This window comes from Hypanus sabinus, chromosome 10 (genome assembly GCF_030144855.1).
Source record: "Hypanus sabinus isolate sHypSab1 chromosome 10, sHypSab1.hap1, whole genome shotgun sequence".
Taxonomy (NCBI): domain Eukaryota; kingdom Metazoa; phylum Chordata; class Chondrichthyes; order Myliobatiformes; family Dasyatidae; genus Hypanus; species Hypanus sabinus.
In genome coordinates this window covers 109,134,424-109,158,021 of record NC_082715.1, presented here as the reverse complement: position 1 = coordinate 109,158,021, position 23,598 = coordinate 109,134,424, and the positions used below count along the sequence as shown (strand labels likewise).

Sequence of the window (23,598 nt, the reverse complement as noted above, 5' to 3'; positions counted from 1 at the left end):
CCTAGACTTGTCCATGGTGTCCCCCACCATGGGAAACATCCTTGCCATATCTACTCTGTCTGAACCTTTCAATATTCAAAAGGCTTCAATGAGATTTCCCTCCTCATCTTTCTAAATTCCAGCAAGCACAGACACAGAGCTATCAAACGTTCCTCATATGATAACCCTTTCATTCTCAGAATCATCCTGTGAACCTCCTCTGAACCCTCTCCAATGCCAGCATGAGGAGCCCAAAACTGTTCACAATACTCATCATGAGGCCTAATCAGTGCCTTATGAAGCCTCAGCATCACGTCCCTGCTCTTGTATTCTTGACTAATGCTAACATTGCATTTGCTTTCCTCATCACTGACTCTGTCTGCAAATAACCTTTAGGGTGTTTTGCACAAGGGCTCCCAAGTCATTTAGCTTCTCATTTTTTTTTGTATTTTCTCCGTTTGGAAAATAGTCTGTACATTTATTTCTACAACCAAACTGCATGACCATGCATTTTCCAATATTGTATTTCATTTTCCACTCTCTTGCCCTAATCTGTTTTAGTCCTCCTGCAGCCTACCTGTTTCCTCAGCACTACCTGTCCCTCCACCAATCTTCGTATCATCTGCAAACTTGGCAACAAAGATATCTATTCCATCATCTAAATCATTGATATGTAGCATAAAAGGAAGCGGTCCCAACACCAAACCCCACGGAACACCACTAGTCACTGGTAGCCAACCAGAAAAGGAATGCGGTTCATACAGAGAAGTGGCACTGAGGTGAAAGATCTACCCACTTGAGGTACATTGTCCCAATACTGAAATCCATTTGATTAATATAATTATCGTAACCAGGAACATTTTTTGGCTATTAGTCAATTGTTTCTAATAAGAGTACCTCCTCAATTTTTCTAATCATGCTGATAATTTGCTTTCACAACTGCAAGTCATGTCTCTTGTGAGGGACGTGATAAATGAATTTTGGAAATCTGTACAAGTAACATCAAATGTCATTTCCAATCACTGTTTAGAAAATGAGAGTGCAACCCACCTTAAATAATACTGATTCCCCTGGATTAGCTCAAGTATTAAAGACATTCACAAGTAGTTATCAGATAGATGCCTGCAATTTCACAACAGATACTAAACAGACTTGTAATTCTCTGATTTCCTTTCACCTTTGTTTAAGAACAGATGTGCATGATCACACAAAATGCTGGTGCAACGCAGCAGGCCAGGCAGCATCTATATGAAGAAGTACAGTCGACGTTTCAGGCTGAGATGTCGACTGTACTTCCTATAGATGCTGCCTAGCCTGCTGCATTCCACCAGCATTTTGTGTGTGTTGCTTGAATTTCCAACATCTGCAGATTTCCTCGTGAGATGAACATGGTTTTGATTTTCCTAAATAAGGATACTTTCCACATCCCAAATCAGCTTGGAATGGAACGAAAGTCCCACCAATTAGTCATTCTAATTAAGCCATTATTGTTGATTTTGCTAATCCAATCTATATGACTTCACATACATTTATTAATTAATCCTTCTAATAGTTTATGGTCGAATTTCTTGAAAATCAGTACTATATCAGTTTTATTATCACTTTCATGTCATGAAATCTGTTTTGAGGCAACAATACCTTGCAATACATAATAAAAAGCCATAAATTACAATGATATAGGTTAGTGCTCATGGTGGAGCTAGCTGGGCTTACAGCTTTCTCTAGCTTTTCTGAACCTGTGCAGTGGCCCCTCTGTACCAGATGCTGATGCGACCAGTATCGTGGTACATCTGCAGAAATTTATGACACTTGATTACATATCATTTCTCCTCAAAGTGCTGATGAAATATAGCTGCTGTTGTGCTGTCTATGTAAGTGCATCAATATGTTGGGCCCACAATAGATCTTCAGAGATGTTGACCCCCAGGAACTTGAAGCCATGGACCCTTTCTACTGCTTGCCCCCTAAAAGAGGATTAGTGCATATCCTCCTTATTCCCTGTTTTGATATCTGCAATCAATTCATTGCTTGCTGATACTGAGCATGAGATTTTGCTGCAACACCACGCAACCAGCCAATCCATCTCATTCCCATATATTTCCTTGTTGGCACCTGAGATTTCACCAACAGCAATGGCATCACCTGTGACTTTATAAACAGCGTGTGAGCTGTGCTTATCCGCACAGTCATGAATGTTGTGAGTAGAATAGTAGGCTAAGCATGCATCATTGATGGTTCAGAAGCTCAGTGATTAATACTGAAAGAATGATGGTATTGAATGCTGTGCTGTAATTGATAAACTGCAGCCTGATGTACATTTTGCTGTTGTCTAAGTCCTCCAAAGCAGAGTGGATAGCTAGTGAGATGGTGACCTATTATGGTTGGTCCAGAAATTAATTATAGTTACAATCAACATCTTGAAATGCTTCATTACACAAGATACCAGGCAATAGTTCTTGTGGCAACTCACCTTGCTCTTCTAGGGCACTTGAATGATTGCTGCCTTCTTGTTGCAGGTGGGAACATCAGAATGCAGGAGTGAGCAGCTGAAGATGTCCTTGAACATTCAATCCAGTTGAATGGCATAAGTTTTCAGTACCTGGTCAGGTACACCATCAGGGCTGATAGCTTGCAATGGTTCACCCTCTTAAAGGATGTTCTGAGGATGGCCTCCAAGACAGAGATCACTGGGTCTCTAGATGCTGTGGGGATTCGCATAGGTGTAGTGTTAGTCTCCTTTTCAAAGTGTGCGTAAAAGCCTTGTCAAAAAGTGAAGCATCACTGCCATTTATGTTGTCAGGTTCTATCCTAAAGGAAGTAATAACATTTTCACTCTGACTATGGCCTTCCATAGGTCATACCTAGACTACAGTACTGTGCAAAATACCCAAGACTTTTGCACAGTCCTGTACTTTTTAATGTAGAGCTTTGACAATAGAGGCCCATATCAGAGACAGGTTTATCATCACTCACATATGTCATGAAATTTGTTTAGTTTTTCTATGGCACCAGTACAGTGCAATACATAAAATTACTACAGTACTGTGCAAATGTCTGAGCTAAATACTGTGTATTGTAAAAGTATACAATCCCCAACCATTTGTTCACATAAATGAGTATTACAGCCAGAGATTTTGATCAATTTAACTGAGAATTTTTATTTGTGAATTGCATGCTCTTTTTTCACAGTGGAGCCCAAATATCAGTGAACATTCTAAAGCATGAAAAACTACAAATTCTAAAACTGATATGTCAGCAGTTCAAGCCATCCCCTTTTGCTCAGCTTGCAGCTATTACAGCCAGTAGTCTGTGTGGATACGTCTCTATTAGCTTTGCCCATTCCTTCTTGTGAAATTGCTCAAGTTATGCAAGGTTAGTTTGGGAGCAGTGGGACAGTAGTTGTGAGATCTTGGTCAAGATGTTCGACCAGTTTAAGGTCAGGACTCTGGGCTATTCAAAAACATCTATTTTCTTACATTTGACGCCACTCCGTGGTTGCTCTGGCAGTGTGCTTTGGGTCGTTGACCTACTGAAAGATCAACTTCTTGGCAGAGGTTAGCAGGTTTTTATCCAGGGTCTCTCTCTCTCTGTATTAGCAGCATTCATCTTCCCATCAATCCTGATCAGATTTCCAGTTCCTGATGCTGAAAAGCATCCCCAAAGCATGATGCTACCTCCACCATACTTTACAATAGGGATAGTATTACCTTTCTTATGTACAATATTAGTTGTATGTCACATTTAGCACTTAGTGCTGAGGCTAAAAAGTTGCACTTTAGTCTCATCCAACCACAAGAACTTCTTCCACATCTTTACGGTGTCTTCTAACTGATGCTTTACAAAGTCTTTATAGGCAAGGATAAGCTCTTTTGTTTAAAGCCAGTGCTGCTGCTTTGCTACTTTTACATAAATACCTTTATTGTCCAAGGCTTTAGAGATTGTGAAATCATAAGCTTCATCTTTAGTTGTAGCCACTGCCTTCTGCAGGCCACTCAGAGTGACTGTTGATGTTACAATAGCTGTTCTTAAGTGCCATTCTTCTCCATCGACTTGATTTGGGAGGGGTGGCCTGACCTAGGCAGTGTGGCCGTGGTTTCATATATTTTCCACTTTTTCACAATGGACTACACTGAGCTCTGAAGTATATTCAGTGCCTTTGAGATTGCCTCCCTTGGCTTGAATGCTTGTTTGTCTTCATTTTGGTTTGGTCTGTTGAAAATCTACCAATACTGTTGGACCTTACAGAGTGAGAGGGGGTAATTATGCTTATGAGTTTGTTGAAAACAAGTGATCCTTCAATTTTCTACATCAATAGATTGGGTGAGTTGGTAATATATATTGCACTGAGGAAAGTTGGTGTAGTAATTACAAAGGGGATGAAGACTTTTTCAGCCATTTTGGTTTTAGCATTTTAGCAACTTGCTGACAGGTTTTGGAATTTTTCTTTTGATTGGACAGGATGCATAATATTATGTAGATCAGCTGGAAAATCCTACTTCACTATATTTTAAATTTAGAAAACGAGACAGAAGATGTGTGTTCTGAATATTTGTTCAAGACACTACATGTACCTAAGATTTTTGCCCAGTACTATACTTGTAGGATTATGAATTGCCAATTTTGAACATCGCAGATCTAGACTTCAGCAGACTTCAAATCTCCTGGTTTGTGGAAAACTTGGTTTCTTTTCATGGGCATATATTGATTCATGTACGTATTGAGGAAGTCGGTGACAGCCATTGACTATTCATTCGGGTCTGAAAATGAATCCCTGAACATGGTCTAGTCCATTGATTCAAAGTAGTCCACTAAATGTTTGCAACACACACACAAAATGCTGGAGGAACTCAGCAGACCAGGCAGCATCTATGGAAAAGAGTACATGTGACACTTTGGGCTGAGACCCTTCATCAGGTACCTCTCTAAACGCTCCTCCACTTCCCTTGACCATACCTTTATGTTTCTCATTTCTGGTCTTCAGTTTCTGCTTATATGCTGAGAATAGAAGTTTAGCTGGGTGGTTGGTGTTATCAAAGTGCATGGTTCTTGATGGTGGTCTTACAGTGATTGTGTTGGCTGCTCTGGTTTCTGAAAAGAGACAATGTTGGTGGTAGTTCTCAGAGATCTCAAGATGAGTTCCCAGCAATTATGAGTTCTGCTGCTGAGCCTGTGTCTTTTTGGTGTACGTGATAAGCCTTTGCTTTGTGGATAGATAATTGATTTGGTTGTGATCAGGGCCTCAGTGGGAGTCCATGTGGCTTATCTCTCAAATATTTCTAAATGTATCATCTTAAAGGTGTACAAACAAGAGGTATAAATATGAGAAGCCACACTGATTTCCATTATAGAGCTGTCTGAAAATAGAAGGCATAAATTTAAGGTGAGATGAAGAAGGTTTAAAAGGTGTTCAAGGGGTAAATATTTTGCACAGTAGTTGGTATGTTAAATGTGTTGCCAGAGCAGCTGATGGAGGCAGGAACAGTAGTAACATTTGGAGACATCTGAAAAGTTATCTGAATAAAACAGAGGGTTGTCGAAATCATATGGGCAAGTAGGATTGGTATGCATCTTATTCAACTCATTTTATACATGATGTTTTGTGCGTTTTTGGTGGTTTTGTATCATCCAGATATACATCTTTGGTGTGGGGAGTCTCCTTGATGTTGCAGCATAAAGTTTCATTGGAAAGACTTATGAATGGAACAGCCAGTGAACTCAGTGCCTTGAAAGAATCAGTGCTCTGTATATACTTGCACAGGCACCATTGTGCAGATTTGCTTGTAGATATTTTATTGAAAGCTTTACCTAACTGTTCACTAGTGATTCAGTATTTTCCCTCCAGATTCACTCTAATTCTTTCCCGGAAATTTACATTGAAGCCAATGAGATGGGAAGCAGTGTCATTATGTGTCAGCTTCTTTTATGGATGCACTCTGATCAATAAGATGGTTTGGATTTTTGATTCCATGGTGTTTTAAAAAATTATCAATTAGCTTATTAACATTTCTTCAAGCCTTCCAAATTTTCCCTTTTCAAGTACCTGACCCAGATACTACTCAGTGTTATTGTAGCTCATTCTCATGTGAAAACAGGGTTCCCCTGAACTGTTGGTAATCCAAACAGTTTACAACTCAGGAACATGGCTGTGTACAACGTTTTAAGCAGCAGAAGAGGTATGTTGCCCTGCAGCAGCCAACAAATCCAGTCAACCGGTATCCCAAATGCTCGTTGGTACTGTATGTATAGCCATTCTCAAGTTTATGTTGACCTGAATTACCAGCTATTGTGAATATTTGTCCATTGGTTACTAACAATTTTGCCATTGGAAGTAGTTTATTTTTAGTCTGCTAAAACAGTTCGAAAGTTTTAGCATACTTATTATATCTCACCCAGACTATCTTTGTGCAAAGAAGCAATCCTGCTGTTTGTCATAAAGGGTGGAGCCTTTTCTCTCTGCCCTCATCCTTCCATATTGCATTCTTTCCATGGCCTTGATATCAAATTTCTTTAAATGTTTTAACCACAGATGGCATTATGAAGAATTGAAAGAGAGCGGAGGTATAGTATTGAATGATGAATCTGGCATGGTGTGTTGTGTAGCCTGTTGTCTAGAAAAATGAACTTAGTATTTTATTCAGTAATTTACAAAAATATGACTTTAGTCTTTTTCCCCTGTACCATATTCTTCCATTAAAGCTAAGGAATCCCAATTTGATCAGAGCCCATTGGACATAACTGTGCATGTTAAGTTTAGATTGAATGCATTTTCTTAATTTAAGAAGTTGGGGTAGATCTGGTTCAGCTATGCTATTCATCAGTATCAGAATTATGTGCTTAATAATGCATACAGTAATATCCTCTGTTCTTGATCAATGTATTTCTGTTTCTTTCACAAACAGATTTTTATGGTAGTGCACAGGTATAGAAAGTTAAGTTTAAGTTAAGTTTTGTTAAGTTTAGTTTTTTTTTGTGATCTGGCTAGGTTTTAATTTAGAATATGCATTGACCTCCATTTGAAAGACATGAGCATCGAAACTTATGTTAATCATATCTATCTTTGTCTTAATGTAGTATAGATAAAAATCTACAGCACATTACAGGCCCCTTGGGCCTGTACTCTCAAAGCTGCCTAGACTTTCATTACCACAAAGCCCTCTAGTTTTCTAAGCCCTATCTACCTATCCAAATGTCTATAAAAGACCCTTTTGGATCCACCTCCACCACTGATGCCAGCAGTGCATTAGATGCACCTACCACTCTGCGTCCAAAGACTTAACCCCAGACGTGCCCTCTGTACCTAATTCTAAGACCTTAAAACTATGCCCCCTCATGTTAGCCATTTCAGCCCTGGGAAAAAGCCTCTGGCTATCCACAGATCAATGCCTCTTATCATCTTGTACACCTCTATCGGGACACCTCTCATCCTCCGTCGCTCCAAGGAGTAAAGGCCGAGTTCACTCAACCTATTAGACAATAGACAATAGGTGCAGAAGTAGACCATTCGGCCCCTCAAGTCTGCACCGCCATTCTGAGATCATGGCTGATCATTCACTATCAATACCCAGTCCCTGCCTTGTCCCCATATCCCTTGATTCCCCTATCCATCAGATATCTATCCAGCTCCTTCTTGAAAGCATCCAGAGAACTAGCCTCCACCGTCTTCCGAGGCAGTGCATTCCACACCTCCACAACTCTGGGAGAAGAAGTTTTTCCTCAACTCTGTTTTAAATAACTGACCTCTTATTCTCAATCCACGCCCTCTGGTACTGGACTCTCCCAACATCTGGAACATATTTCCTGCCTCAATCCTATCAAATCCTTTAATTATCTTAAATGTTTCAATCAGATCCCCTCTCAATCTCCTCAATTCCAGCGTGTACAAGCCCAATCTCTCCAATCTCTCTGCGTAAGACAGCCCTGCCATCCCAGGAATCAACCTAGTGAATCTACGCTGCACTTCCTCAATTGCCAGAATGTCCTTCCTTAAACCTGGAGACCAAAACTGTACACAATATTCCAGGTGTGGTCTCACCAGTGTCCTGTACAAATGCAAAAGGACATCCTTGCTCTTGTACTCAATTCCCCTTGTAATAAAGGCCAACATTCCATTTGCCCTCTTCACTGCCTGTTGCACTTGCTCATTCACCTTCATTGACTGATGAACTAGGACTCCTAGGTCTCTTTGCATTTCTCCCTTACCTAACTCTACACCGTTCAGACAATACTCTGCCCTCTTGTTCCTGCTTCCAAAGTGGATAACTTCACATTTATTCACATTGAATGACATCTGCCAAGTATCTGCCCACTCACCCAGCCTCCCTGTATTCTCCTAACGTCCTCTTCGCATGTCACACTGCCACCCAGTTTAGTATCGTCAGCAAACTTGCTGATATAGTTTTCAATGCCCTCATCTAAATCGTTGACATAAATCGTAAAGAGCTGTGGTCCCAATCCAGAGCCCTGTGGTACCCCACTAGTAACCTCCAGCCAGTCTGAGAAGCACCCATTCACTGTTACCCTTTGCTTTCTGTCTGCCAACCAGTTTTCTATCCATGTTGAAACCCTGCCCCCAAAGCCATGAGCTCTGATTTTACTCACCAATCTCCTATGTGGCACCTTATCAAATGACTTTCTGAAAATCTAGGTACACTACATCCACTGGCTTACCCTCGTCTAACATCCTTGTTACACCCTCAAAAAACTCCAACAGATTAGTCAAGCATGATTTGCCCTTGGTAAATCCATGCTGGCTCGGCCTAATCCTATTACTGCCATCAAGATATGCCACTATTTCGTCCTTAATAATGGACTCAAGCATCTTCCCCACGACTGACGTTAGGCTAACGTTAGGATAGTTCTCTGTTTTCTCCTTCCCTCCCTTCTTGAAAAGTGGGATAACATTAGCCACTCTCCAATCTTCAGGAACTGATCCTGAATCTAAGGAACATTGGAAAATGATTACCAATGCATCCGCAATTTCCTGAGCCACCTCTTTTAGAACCCTCGGATGCAGACCATCTGGTCCTATCAGTCTACTCATCACAGTTTCTTTCCTAATGTCAATCTGTTTCAATTCCTCTGATATCTTATGACCCTGGCCCATCCATACATCTGGGAGATTGCTTGTGTCCTCCCTGGTGAAGACAGATCTAAAGTACGCATTAAATTCTGTTGCCATTTCCCTGTTTCCCATAACAATTTCTCCCAATTCATTCTTCAAGGGGCCAACATTGTTCTTAACTATCTTCTTTCTCTTCACATAGCTAAAAAAGCTTTTGCTATCCCCTTTTATATTCCTGGCTAGACTGAGCTCATACCTGATTTTTTCACTCCGTATTGCTTTTTTAGTTAAGATCTGCTGTTCTTTAAAACTTTCCCAATCATCTGTATTCCCACTCATCTTAGCCCTGTCATACTTCTTTTTCTTTAATGCTATACAATCTCTGACTTCCTTTGTCAACCACTGTGGCCCCTTCCCCCTCTTTGAATCCTTCCTTCTCGTTGGAATGAACTGCTTTTGCATCTTTTGTGTTATCCCCAAGAATATCTGCCACTGCTGATCCACTGTCTTTCCTGCCAGGGCATCCGCCCATTTAACTTTGGCCAGCTCTTCCCTCATGGCTCCGTAGTCTCCTTTATTTAATTGCAACACTGACACTTCTGATCTGACCTTATCCCTCTCAAATTGTAGATAAAAACTTATCATGTTATGATCACTACTTCCTAATGGCTCCTTTACTTCAAGATCACTATCAATTCCTGTTCGTTACACATCACCAAGTCCAAAATAGCCTCGTTCCTGGTTGGCTCAAGCACAAGCTGTTCCAAAAATACATCCCTTAGACACTCCACAAACTCCCTATCCTGGGGTCCAGCACCTACCTGATTCTCCCAGTTCACCTGCATGTTGAAATCTCCCATAATGACTGCATTACCTTTAGCACATGCCAATGTTAACTCCCTAATCAACTTGTAGCCAATATCCACGCTACTGTTTGGGGGCCTGTACACAACACCCATTAGGGTCTTTTTACCCTTACTGTTCCTCAGCTCAATCCACATAGACTCTACTTCCCCTGTTCCTAAGTCACCCCTTGCTAAGGACTGAATCTCACCCCACCCCCTCTTCCCATATTTCTGTCTCTACGATAGCACGTATACCCTGGTACACTCAATTCCCAGGCCTGGTCCCCTTGCAGCCATGTCTCCGTTATCCCAACAATATCGTAGTTCCCCATTTTCATCTGAGCTTCAAGCTCATCTGTCTTATTTCTGACACTACGCGCATTCAAGTATAGAATTCTTAGCCCATTCCTCCTCTCTTTGCTTAAAACACTGTCTATTTTACCTAACCCAGCTCCTTGAACTTCCATCGCGCTAATTGCACCTTGAATTTTGATGACCTTCTCAAGATCACCCAAACCTTATACACATTTAACCCCATGCTCCTTCTAACCAACCCTCTGTACATGTAACTTTTCCAACACATGTTCTGTCTCACCTTTCTCCTTTACACAGTTAATATTTGGGAAACGTGTATTCCCCACCTGTCCCTTATCCTTCATCATATCATCTTCTCTCGTATTCTGGATCCCTGCCCCCTGCACATCTAGTTTAAACCCTCCCCCCGAGCAGCACTGGCAAACATTCCTGCAAGAATATTAGTACCCCTCCAGTTCAGATGTAGACTGTCCCTTCAAAACAGATCCCAATGTTCCTGGAACAAAGACCAATTATCCAAAAACCTGAACCCTTCCTTCCTGCACCATGCTCTCAGCCTTGTATTAATGTGCATAATCATTCTATTCTTCGCCTCACTCGCACATGGCACAGGTAGCAATCCCGAGATGGTCACCCTGGAGGTCCTGCCTTTCAGCTTCACTCCTAACTCCCTGAACTCTCTAAGCAGGACCCCCTCACTCACCTTACCTACATCGTTGGTCCCTACATGGACCACTACATCTGGGTTCATGCCCTCGTTCTCAAGAATAGCCTGCACCCGATCTGAGATGTCCCGGACCCTGGCACCAGGGAGGCAACATACCATCTGAGACTCCCGACCTGCCCCACAAAATCTCCTATCTGCTCCCCTGACTATAGAATCCCCTAAAACTATCGCTCTCTTCTCTTCCCTCCTCCCCTTCCTAGTTGAGGGTTCAACCTCTGTGCCAGAGGCAGGACCACTACAACTCATTCCTGGTAGGTCATCCCCATCAACAGTATCCAGTACGGTACACTTATTGTTAATGGGAATGGCCGCAGGGGTGCTCTGCTCTCTCTGCCTGCTCCCCCTGCCTCTCTGGACCGTCACCTATCTGCCTACTTCTTGGATTTTTGGTGTGACTACCTCCTGATAACTCCTATCTATCTCTGCCTCCCGAATGATCCGTAGTTCATCCAGCTCCCACTCCAACTCCCTAACTCGGGCTGATAGGAGCTGCAGCTGGACGCACCTTTTGCAGGTGTGGTCATCAGGGACAACTGTGTTGACCCTGACTTCCCACATACTGCATACGGAGCACACCACTGCTCTGACTGTCTCCCCCATACCTGAACTGGATTGATAGAATAAGTCTAAAAAGCACCTAGCGACCTTACCTTCTTCCCCTCAGCGAGCAATCACACAGGCTTACCGAAGTCCCCTTACGCCGAAGCCCACTTAGCCAAAGCCCAGGACTCTGCTTCCACGGACTCCGCTGCCCGCTCTGAAAAGAAGTCCTGCCTTTTAAAGTGCCTTTTAGTGCCTAAAAAATGCCTATTTTCATAAGGCATGCTCCCCAATCCAGACAACATCCTTGTAAATCTCCTCTGCACCCTTTCTATAGTTTCCACATCCTTCCTGTAGTGACATGACCAGAACTGAGCACAGTACTCCAAGTGGGGTCTGACCAAGGTAGCATTACCTCACCGCTCCTGAGCTCAATCCTACGGTTGATGAATGCCAACACACCATACGCCGCCTGAACAACACTGTCAACCTGCACAGCAGCTTATTAGTGTCCTGTGGACACAGCCCCCAAGATCTCTCTGATCCTCCACACTGCCAAGATTCTTACCGTTAACACTATATTCTGTCTCCAAATTTGACCTATCCAAAATGAACCACTTTACACTTATCTGAACTCCATCTGTCACTTCTCAGCCCAGTTCTGCATCTTATTGATGTCCTGCTGTAACATCGGATAACCCCTCAGAATTTTCACATCGCCCTCAAACTTTGTGTCATCATTAAACTTAATGACCGACTTCTTCATCATCCAGGTCACTTATAAATGAATCGCACAGAGGAAGGGTTCCAGAACAGATCCCTGTGGAACACCACTGGTCACTGTCCTCCATGCAGAATACAAACCATCTACAACCACCCTTTGCCTTCTGTGGGCAAGCCAGTTACGGGTCCACAAAGCAAGGTCTCCCTGGACCCCATGCCTCCTTACTTTCAGAATGAACCTTGCATGGGGAACCTTGTCAAATGCCCTACTGAAATCCATACACTCTACCTTCATCAGTCTGTTTTGTTACATCCTCATGGAATTCAATCAGGCTAGAAAGGCAAAAGCCATGCTGACTATCCCTAATCATGTTATGTCTCTCCAAGTGCACATAAATCCTGCCGCTGAGGATCTTTTCAACAACTTACCTACCACTGATGCAGGCAAGTAAGTTATTGCTAAGGCTGTATTTAAATTGCAGAAAAGACTTAAAGGCAGTTGGGTTGCAGATGGGATGGTCAGAATTGGAATAAAAGAAATAGTTATTTTAGCTCAGCTGCAGTAATCTTTTTCTCTCTGATTATTGGCTACGACCTGGACAGCACATTCTCCCTGGATCTTTACTCTCCATTTGAGAATATACAGCTGATGGGGGATTGAACACAGCTGGTTTTTATCAAAATATTGGTGTAGAGGTTCAATTTTGCACAATTTATTTTCCACAAAATCATTATTTAATTAGAGTATCTGAGTAACATCATTAGGTGATACTCTTGTTTGGTGTCATGATCCCCACTGTAATCTGAACTTGCCTATTGTATTAAATATAACATGGAATTTTAATTATTTTCCCACCTTTGCTTTTGTAACCTTGGGCTTTGTAGTTCAGGCAGAGCTTTTACGAAGCACAGTCATTGTAATTAGAGAACCAAAGCACAAAGTGGCAAATAGTGCGGTGATGACGACTAAGTCATTTGTTTAGGAATGTTGGGTGAAAATTTATCTTTGCAGGACAGACTCTCAAAATGTTTGAACTAGCGTAACTGCATTTTTCTGTGTAGATGTACCCTGATGGCTTGCTTCGAAGATGATATCTCCAGCTGTTGCTCAGTATTACTCTGGAATTTCTACCTAGATTTAAACTTGCGAACTTTTGATGAAAGCTGTGATTTCTGTCACTTTGTTAATTCTGCCTAATTAGTGTAGATTTATATTAGGAGGAAAGATCATGACAAGATGCTCAAAGTTAGCATCACATACCTTATTTTTACATTTTAAATAAATGTAAATACAGAGTGACAAGAATGACGGTAACTTGTGCATACGTGAATGAATCCCTTTAAGGGAAGTACCACTTCAACATGGATATCATCTAACAGGAAAATTAAAAAGGTAGAATCTATAACTTTAATGGACCAGACAGTAAGGGAGAGTGTTTTTCATGTAAAATATTCAAAGGTAGAAAGGTACAAGCATTTTGGATTATATAGATTATATTGTATGCTCATGCTATTTCCTGTGGCACAGTGCCAGAGTAAAAACCCTCCTGTATTTTCTTCTGTCACTGAACAGTGCTTTATCCTCTGATGTCACCAAAATTTTAGAAGTACTTGCAGGTCATGCAGAGTTTGTAGAGAGAGAGAGAAGCAGAAGAATTCCACATCACTGACCTTTTCATCAGAACTGGAAAGTTAGAAATGCAACAAATTTCATGGAAGTAATACATTGGGAGTTGGGGGAAGGAAGGGATAAATGAGAGTTGTGATACATTGGAAGGCAGGGTGATCTTGTGCTTTAGTGCAATGAAAAATAATTGGAGCATTGAACTGAAATAAACTATTCAACTTGGACTGTAATAAATGAACAAATTACACAAGCACTGAGCAAGATTAATTTCTACCTATTGGAGGGCAGATTTGTTGGGGGTTGAAAAAAAGATACTGTGCTGATTGGGTTTGTAATTGTTAAGAGCATATATTCTTAAAGTATGAGCTTGAGGCAACTGCAAGAACATGTATATACCTCAAAATCCCAGTGCATCTGCAATTCATAAGCTGTTCACAGTGCCTGTTGTATATATATTTAATAATCTTTCCTTAGTCCAAGCTTTGTCCTTCATACTTAACAGAAATTCTCCATAGTAATTTCATATCAGCGTGTAACCGCAATTCCCCAAGGCTTAAAATAAATATATATTACACACAACTAAAAGCATACAGGTCTGATCTCAAATAATATAAATAGGCTGCATAGAGCTAAACTTGGACTGGTGGAAGATGTGAACTTCTAAAGGGGATCAACTGTTAACTTACCTCTGAAAATAGAAGTCATGCATTCTTTTGTCAGTGATGCATTCAATTTTTCAGAATGTTAAAAGTTGAATCTCTAAAATATTAGAATTACTGAAATGTGTTGTATAATTCTGCTTTTGAATGTTATGGTTTTAAAATTCATTATTGAGTAAGAGGACAGAGATTGATTGAATTTTGTCTGGATGGAGGTCCATGATTAGTCATGTTCTGCAGGGGCCTCTGCCCAAACATGGTTGGTGGATTAGTAAATATAAAGGTTGGTGTTGTGGATACTGTAGGTTACCAAAGGATGCAGCAGGATATACACTCAGTGGCTGCCATTAGGACCTTCTATACCTACACTGAATATATGTTTGTGGCCTTTTTCTGCTATAGACAATAAACAAGAGGAGCAGAAGTAGACCACTCGGCCCTTCGAGCATGCACCGCCATTTTGAGATCATGGCTGATCATCTACTATCAATACCCGGTTCCTGCCTTGTCCCCATATCCCTCGATTCCCCTATCCATAAGATACCTATCTAGCTCCTTCTTGAAAGCATCCAGAGAATTGGCCTCCACAACCTTCCGAGGCAGTGCATTCCAGACCCCCACAACTCTCTGGGAGAAAGAAGTTTTTCCTAAATGACCTACCCCTTATTCTCAAACCATGCCCTCTGGTACTGGACTCTCCCAGCATCTGGAACATATTTCCTGCCTCTATCTTGTCCAATCCCATAATAATCTTATATGTTGCAATCAGATCCCCTCTCAATCTCCTTAATTCCAGCGTGTACAAGCCCAGTCTCTCTTACCTCTCTGTGTAAGACAGTCTGGACATCCCAGGAATTGACCTCGTGAATCTACGCTGCAATTCCTCTATAGCCAGGATGTCCTTTCTTAACCCTGGAGACCAAAACTGTACACAATACTCCAGGTGTAGTCTCACCAGGGCCCTGTACAAATGCAAAAGGATTTCCTTGCTCGTACTCAATTCCCTTTGTAATAAAGGTGAACATTCCATTAGCCTTCTTCACTGCCTGCTGCACTTGCTCATTCACCTTCAGTGACTGATGAACAAGGACTCCTAGATCTCTTTGTATTTCTCTCTTACCCAACTCTACACCGTTCAGATAATAATCTGCCTTCCTGTTCTTACTCCCAAAGTGGATAACCTCACACTTATTCACATTAAACATCATCTGCCAAGTATCTGCCCACGCACCCAGCCTATCCAAGTCACCCTGAATTCTCCTAACATCTTCATCACATGTCACACTGCCACCCAGCTTAGTATCATCAGCAAACTTGCTGATGTTATTCTCAATGCCTTCATCTAAATTGTTATGTAAATCGTAAACAGCTGTTGTCCCAATACCGAGCCCTGTGGCACCCCACTAGTCACCACCTGCCATTCCGAGAAACACCCATTCACTGCTACCCTTGGCTGTAGCATATCCAGGTTCAATTATCATACAATCGTGTATGAATACCCGTGAATACAGCCGAACAAAATAACATTCCTCCGGGGCCACCGTGCAAAATACATAGCACACCTATGATGGCAGTAAACGTAGTCACACAGAAAAGTGCAGTGCCGTGGAAAAAGTATTCAGCCCCTAACCCTTCGTTCACATAAATGAGTATTGCAACCATGAATTTAAGTGGAAATTTTTGAGAATCACAAGCTCTTATTTTTTTCATAATAGAGTTCAAAAACAGGGAAAATTGTATAGCATGATAAACTAAAATCCAAAATTTAAAATGTCAGGAGTTCAGAAGTATTCATCCCCCTTAGTTTTGCACAGTGAGCAAGATTTATCCATTCTTCATTGTAAAATTGCTCAAGCTGTGCCAGTTAGTTGGGGAGCAGTGGTGGACAGCAATCTTGAGGTCTTGCCAGGGATGTTTGATTGGGTTAAGGTCAGTGCATTGACTGGGCTGCTTGAATTTTTGGCATACTGCCAGTGTCTTCCACAGTGAAGACTGATGCTAAATATTGAAATTCACCTGCCATTTCTTTGTTCCCTATTACAGTGTCACTTTTTAGTGGTCCAATATCCACTTTTGTCTCCTTTACCCTTTATCCAGTATATTTGAAAAAATCTCTTCCGTTCTATATCTCTAAGCAAATAAATCAATCAATCCAATCAATTAATCAATCAATCAGTCTCCAATTCCAGAATTACATGTATTCATCTGCACAAGCTGATTGCCGGTTTTGAGTTACTTCAAGTTTTATTGACTAACTTCAAGTTTTATTGACTAACTTCACACCGGGTAGATCAAAATTCAAACTTCAAAGTAAATGATTATCAATGTACGTAATGAGTTGTGGCAGGGATACACTAAAAGGTGGTCCTGCAGATAGTTTCAGGGTGAGAATAGTGACCAAGGGCTTTATAACAGGAATGGAAATCGAATTTTTTTTTTAATTGGGAGAAATTTTTGCTCACCAGAGAGGAATGCCAAATAGTCCTAAGAGTTCATAAACTAGATGAACTGGATGTTGTTTACTCTCATCCAAGTAGCTCAATGATTTAGTTAAAACTGAACTCTGATCCTAATTATTCCTGTTGTTACTAACCTTTTGGAGCCAATTTGCAGCTTCCCTTTAAAGTTCCTGTGAATATGTTACTGAGTCTGAAAATTTCCTTCTTCCCTTCTCCACACCCCTCCATCCCCACCCCTAGCCTTACCCTTTTCAAGGTAGGAGAATCTGATTGCATCCTTTTGGGCAGTGATATCCTGGGGTAATTTACTCAGGTATGGCTGGAATTGACCAGGTGCAGAATAAGCAAGTTTTATCTGCAGCTCACCACTCAAGGAGTGACTTGAGGGGCAATGAGTATAGATAGGTTTTCATTTATTTTTCCCATTTCATCCACCCATGTCCTTTTGTCATAACATATTTTATATTACGCCTCTCTGGTACGAAGTCTTTCAAACCTACAACTGTCTTGTTCTTTTAGTCAACTCAACTTTTCCATCTGCCTAATGTCTCCCTCACAGTTAACTTGTTCACCCAGTTTTACATCATCAAACAACTAGGACATTTGCTTTTTTATTACATGAAACTGAGAGGCTATGTCGATCTGTCTCTCTACCAGAGGACTTTAGGTTCAGACCCAGGGAATAATTGTCAAACACAGTTTACTTAAGATTACATTCTGTTTATTAGCAAACTTGCATCTCAGTTGATACTGCAGAGCCCCCGCTCATAGAACCTGGAAAATCTGTAATCAAGTGAGCCCTGAGCACTGTCTGGGGCTGCTTGTTAAACATTTGATATTGCATAGTACTCTGATGTTGCCAGACATCCTTGATTAGTGATTACACAAAGCAGCTTTCTCATGGAACAAGCTCTCCATTATTCCTTAGTTATCTTGCAGCATTATTCTCACAGCCGGACTAGGCAAGCTGCAAAACAAGTCAGTCAGCTTTTTAGTCCTTTTAATTCTGGATATAGTTCCTCAGCTAGGTCTGATCTATGCCATTCCTGCTGTTGCCAATCTGCCTACTTGGAAAAGCCCTCTTCATGCTGTTTTCTGTTCTTTAACTGATCACACATTTCTGGTAATAAACTGTTCATTTCCTAAGAGGTATTATTTTGTGTAACATTCTTTTAAATTCTTCTAAATAACAACCTAAATAATATTCTTGAACATGTAAGATAAACCAATGATCAATCTGCTTTTTTGATTTTATTCTTTAAATATTCGTATGCAGCAAATATGTAGATGCATGGTTTGGTCACCATTATTGAAATGAGATTGAGTACAAGAGGAAGAAGTATTGCTGCATCATATTACACTTTGGTACCAAACTGGAATTGTGTCTGTGTTGGTATCCGTACTCGAGAGAATACATTTAAGAGAATTGAGTGATATGCAAGAAAATGGTACTGAGATTAAAAATCAGTAGTGATTCTGTCAATGCTGATGATCTAGACTCAGAAGACTTGCACTTGTTGCTCAATCACACTTCATTAACTTGTGTACATGGAGTACAGCATTGGCTGTCACCAAACTGTTCTGAAGTTCGAACAAAGAAATACATTGTTATATAGAAAATAATGAGTTGAATACAAATATTGACCAGTTGGAAACCTTATGGATGTCCAAATTCTTTACTTGCATAATCAGTCACCAATCACACTACTATAACCACAGGTATTAATAGCCAATAGAAACTACCTATTAAAGGCTGAAGTCTTCAGAACCAGTAAAGTAACTGACCAATAGTAGATCTCACCTGAGAATCCTTTCTTTTGCATCTTTATTTTGTCTTGATATGCCAAATGGTTCTTGCCCCATGCTGTGTGAAAGGTCAACTTTCTGTTGCTTTTGATTTTATTTCTTGTGTGTGCAGGTGATGCTGCATAGATAAACTGAATTGATTTCTAGGTTGGGAGGGGTTTCCTCTAAGAAGAGAATAATTAAATTGGATCCGAATACAGATTTGGATAAAAGATTGATTTTGCATAGAAAATAGAAACATTGAAAACGTAAAGCACAATACAGGCCCGTCAGCCCAAAATGCTGTGCTGAACATGTACTTACTTTAGAATTACCTCGGGTTACCCATAGCCCTCTATTTCTCTAAGCTCCATGTACCTATCCAGGAGACTCTTAAAAGACTCTATCATATCCGCCTCCACCACTGTTGCTGGCAGCCTATTCCCCACACTCACCACTCTCTGCGTAAAAATAAAACTTACCCTGACATCTCCTCTGTACCTACTTCCAAGCATCTTAAAACTGTGCCCCCTCATGTTGGATGTTTCAGCCCAGGGAAAAAAACCTCTGAATATCCATACGATCAGTGCCTCTGATCATCTTGTACACCTCTATCAGGTCACCTGTCATCCTCCGCCGCTCCAAGGAGAAAAGGCCGGGTTCACTCAACCTATTCTCATACGGCATGCTCCCCAATCCAGGTAATATCCCTGTAAGTCTCCTCTGCACCCTTTCTATGGTTTCCAGAAATGTGCACAGTATTTCAAGTGGGTTCTGACCAGGGTCCAATATAACTGTAGCATTACCTTTTAGCTCTTAATCTCAATTCCACAGTTGATGAAGGCCAGTGCACCATATACCTTCTTAACCAGAGTCAACCTGCTCAGCAGCTTTGAGCGTCCTATGGACTCTGACGCTAAGATCCCTCTGATCCTCCACACTGCCAAGAGTCTTACCATTAATACTATATTCTGTCATCATATTTGACTTACCAAAATGAACCACCTCACGCTTCTCTGGGTTGAATTCTTTCTGCCACTTCTCAGCCCAGTTTGGCATCCTATCGCTGTTCCACTGTAACCTCTGACAGCCCCCCACACTGTCCACAACACCCCCAACAAAGGAATTCTGACAAGGTAATTCTTGAAAATATTTTTCCATAAGTTGTTTTGTTTTCAAACTTGGGTACACATTCAGATTAAGGAGTCATGCATTTTGAACTGAGACTATTTCTTTCTCTGTTCTATGTTTTTGAAGTTATATACTCCTTCCTCCGTGGATGCTCATTGAGTAAAGAATGAGATTGTTGCTGTTCAATTTTTATTTGTATGCATAAAAAGTGCAAATTTTCTTTTACTGGGTTTCTTTGAGAGTGGAAGGGTATTGTGATGAATAGTTAGATTGATTTTGATTTTTGAATGCAAGCAGAGTTGCATATAGTCAGGTATAATAGGAGCTTGGGTCTCAGGTGGTGGGTACATTTAATATTAAATTTTTGGTTTCTTGGTTTCTCTTGGCTTTGTGATCTGTGCATGTTGGCAAGACCAGCATGTAATGTCATCTCTACCTGCTTTTCCAAAAGTAGGAACCACTGTCTTATTTAGTCGTTGAGAGTGCAGGAATGTCACGATTTGGACCAAGCAAAGCTTAAAGGACATGAACAACACAGGAGCAGGCTTTTTGGGCCATGATGTCTGTTCCAAGCATGAACCCAAATTAGTTTAACCTGCTCTGTAGATCTCTTTGTATGCCTCTATTCATTGTATATTCACATGTATATATGTAAAAAGGTGTGTATGTGTGCATGCATATATTTTCTAAACAGCACTGTTGTATCTACTTTCACCACTATCCTGGCAAACTGTTCCAGGTACCTAATGCTGTGTTTTTTAAAATTGTCCTGCCCATCCTTGCAAACAGTTCTCTCACTTTAAAAGCATATCCTCTAGCATTTGACAAAGACTGTCATTTCAAAGTCAAAGAGGATACTTGCAGGTGGTGCTAGGATTTACTAGTCTGGGTGAGTAGCAACGGTACATGCTGTGGTCACTTTATGGTAGGGGAAATGTCTGTTTCAGAAGGTTGAATTCCAGTTGAGTGTTGATTTTCTTGAGTTGTTGGCACTATGTTCATGGAACCAAGTGGAGAACATTTCATCATGTTCCTGACTGGTGATAGAAAGCCTTTGTCAGGAGGTGAATTATTGGAGACACTGCTTCTGATCTCTTTATTGTGGAGCAGGAGAATCACATACACATACCTGTTCTTGAGGCAAAAGAATTGTATTGCTCAATCTTTCTCTCCAAATAGTAACAGAGGCCCATTTACCTGAGATATGCAATCTATTTACTTGTACTAGTTTACAAAGCATTTCTTCTGATACACATTTGGATATAAAGTCCACAGGCTTGAATGTATAGGTGTGCAATTGTTATTTCCTGACAACCCAAGTAAGGCACGTGATCATTGCTTTCAACATCATCTTTACAGATATCTACCTCTAGTAGTTGGAGCCTGGTAGTTATATGTTTACATTTCCTTAGTTCCCTTTCTTTGCTTAAAGTCATGCTAGAAACAAGCCAGTTATTTCCCATTGTTATATTTTCTCCAGAGTTTTGTATTTCTATCTCATACCACTGCACAAACCAGGTCTGACTTATGGGGTGAGGTAGAAGTGTGCTTCTGTCTTCCAAGGTACACTTTTGGGAAAAAAAAACACAAATTAATCCCATGTGCTATCTTAACTATGTGATCTTTTAGCTATGGTTTTTGTGCAGTCAGTCCAGTTGAGTTTCTGGTCATTGGAACTCCAAGGATGTTAATGGTGAGGTCTCCATAGTCCTATCACTAAATATGAAGGATAGAAAGACACAACAACTTGATTACTGGCTAGTCTTTTGTAGCATGGACATTATTATTTATCAGACTGAATGTTTTCTTGGTATTGCTGTGTGAAGCATCATCTGCTTCATTTGCTGAGCAGTTCCTTCCCAGTGCTGGTGATAGGATAAGAACTCTGTAATTTACTTGAATTTTGGGAAGGGATCCAATTCTAGTTAAGCATCTCATCTTGACTAGTTATCCAAGAGACAATTCTCACTGTTTTATCCAAAAGTCCTGTTGCTCATCAGACACTGAAACACGTGTTGCAAAAGAAGTTAGATTAACCTCCTGTGGAGCTAATGTTTTTGTCTTCTGCTGTTTTACTGCTTGATTCTGTTTGTCGGTCTTGTGACAGCTTTGGCTCAGTGGTGGCATTCTCACCTCTGATTCAGAAGTCAGGGGGTTGAGCCACTGTTGAAAGTCTTGAACACGTATTTCAAGTTGACATTTCAGATTTGCCAACTTTAAATGAGAATGACTGTTGGAGTTCTTTTTGGTTAATAAGACCATAAGATATTGGAGCAGAAGCAGGCCATCCAGCCTATCGAGTCTGCTCCGCCATTCAATCATGGGCTGATCCAATTCTTCCAGTCGTCCCCACTCTCCTGCCTTCTCCCCATACCCCTTGATGCCCTGGCCAATCAAGAACCTATCTATCTCTGCCTTAAATGCACCCAATGACTTGGCCTCCACAGCCACTGGTGGCAACAAATTCCACAGATTTACCACCCTCTGACTAAAGTAATTTCTCCACATCTCAGTTCTAAAAGGATGTCCTTCAATCCTGATGTCATGACCTCTTGTCCTGGACTCTCCTACCATGGGTAATAACTTTGCCATATTTAATCTGTTTGGGCCTTTTAACATTTGTAATGTTTTTATGATATTCCACCCCCCCCCCCCCCCCAATCATTCTTCTGAACGCCAGGGAATTCAGCCCAAGAGCTGCCAGACGTTCCTTATACGGTAACCATTTCATTCCTGGAATAATTTTCCTGAATCTTCCCTGAACCTTCTCCAAAGTCAGTATATCCTTTCTAAAATAAGGACCCCAAAACCGCACACAATACAAATACAAATAAGTACCTTATTACGCTTCAACATCACATCCCTGCTCTTAATATTCTATACCTCTAGAAATGAATGCCAACATTACAATCGCCTTCTTCACCACCGACTCAACCTGGAGGTTAACCTTTAGGGTATCCTGCACACGGACTCCCAAGTCCCTTTGCATCTCTGCATTTTGAATTTCTCCCCATCTAAATAATAGTTTGCCTGTTTCTTTCTTCCACATAGTAGATGACCCCAACAGACTGACATGTGAAGTGTCACCTCACCTGGAAGGAATGTTTGAAGCCCTGAATGGTAGTGAGGGAGGAGGTGTGGGGGCAGGTGTAGTACTTGATCTGCTTGCAAGGATAAGTGCCAGGAGGGAGATCAATGCGGAGGGACGAATAGACAAGGGAATCACGTAGAGAGTGACCCCTACAGAAAATAGAAAGTGGGAGGGAGGGAAAAGTGCTTGGTGGTGGTATCCCATTGGAGATGGCAGAAGTTACGCAGAATTAAGTGCATATTTACAAAGATGTTGCTCGGTCTGGATGACTTGAGTTATAAGAAAAGATCAAATAGGCTAGGACTGTATTATTTAAAATAGAGAAGATTGAGAGGAGATTTTCAGAGGCATACAAAATTGTGGTTTTTGATGGGGTAAATGCAAGCAGACTTTTTCCACTAAGGTTAGGTGGCCTACAACCAAAGATCATGGGTTAAGGGTGAAAGATGAGAAGCCTTTTGATCGTTTGCTCTGTACTGGAGAGGGGAGAGCCTGCCACTGTGCCCAGAGAGTCCAGGTTTTTACTGCATGTTAGATGTGGACTTGGACTATAGATTCTTCTTTCCACCCCCCCCCCCCCCCCCCCAGTCTTATAGTTTTAATCTTCTTTGTCTCTTTTTGCCTGATCTTGGTATTTTTTGTGTGGGAGGGGGATT

At 41.1% G+C, this 23,598-nt stretch overlaps 1 protein-coding gene across 3 annotated transcripts in view; it reads left to right on the top strand.

Annotated features, from left to right (window-relative positions):
* The window catches only part of enah (ENAH actin regulator), a 313,411-nt gene that overhangs the window by 85,101 nt on the left and 204,712 nt on the right, over positions 1-23,598 (top strand). The window contains exon 1 of one of the 3 annotated variants that reach the window (XM_059982583.1): positions 2,569-2,586. The exons of the other annotated variants lie outside the window; for them this stretch is intronic. The gene's annotated coding sequence lies outside the window, so the exon portion shown is untranslated. Of the gene's footprint in view, positions 1-2,568; positions 2,587-23,598 lie in introns of those variants that run through there. 3 annotated transcript variants of the gene reach the window in all.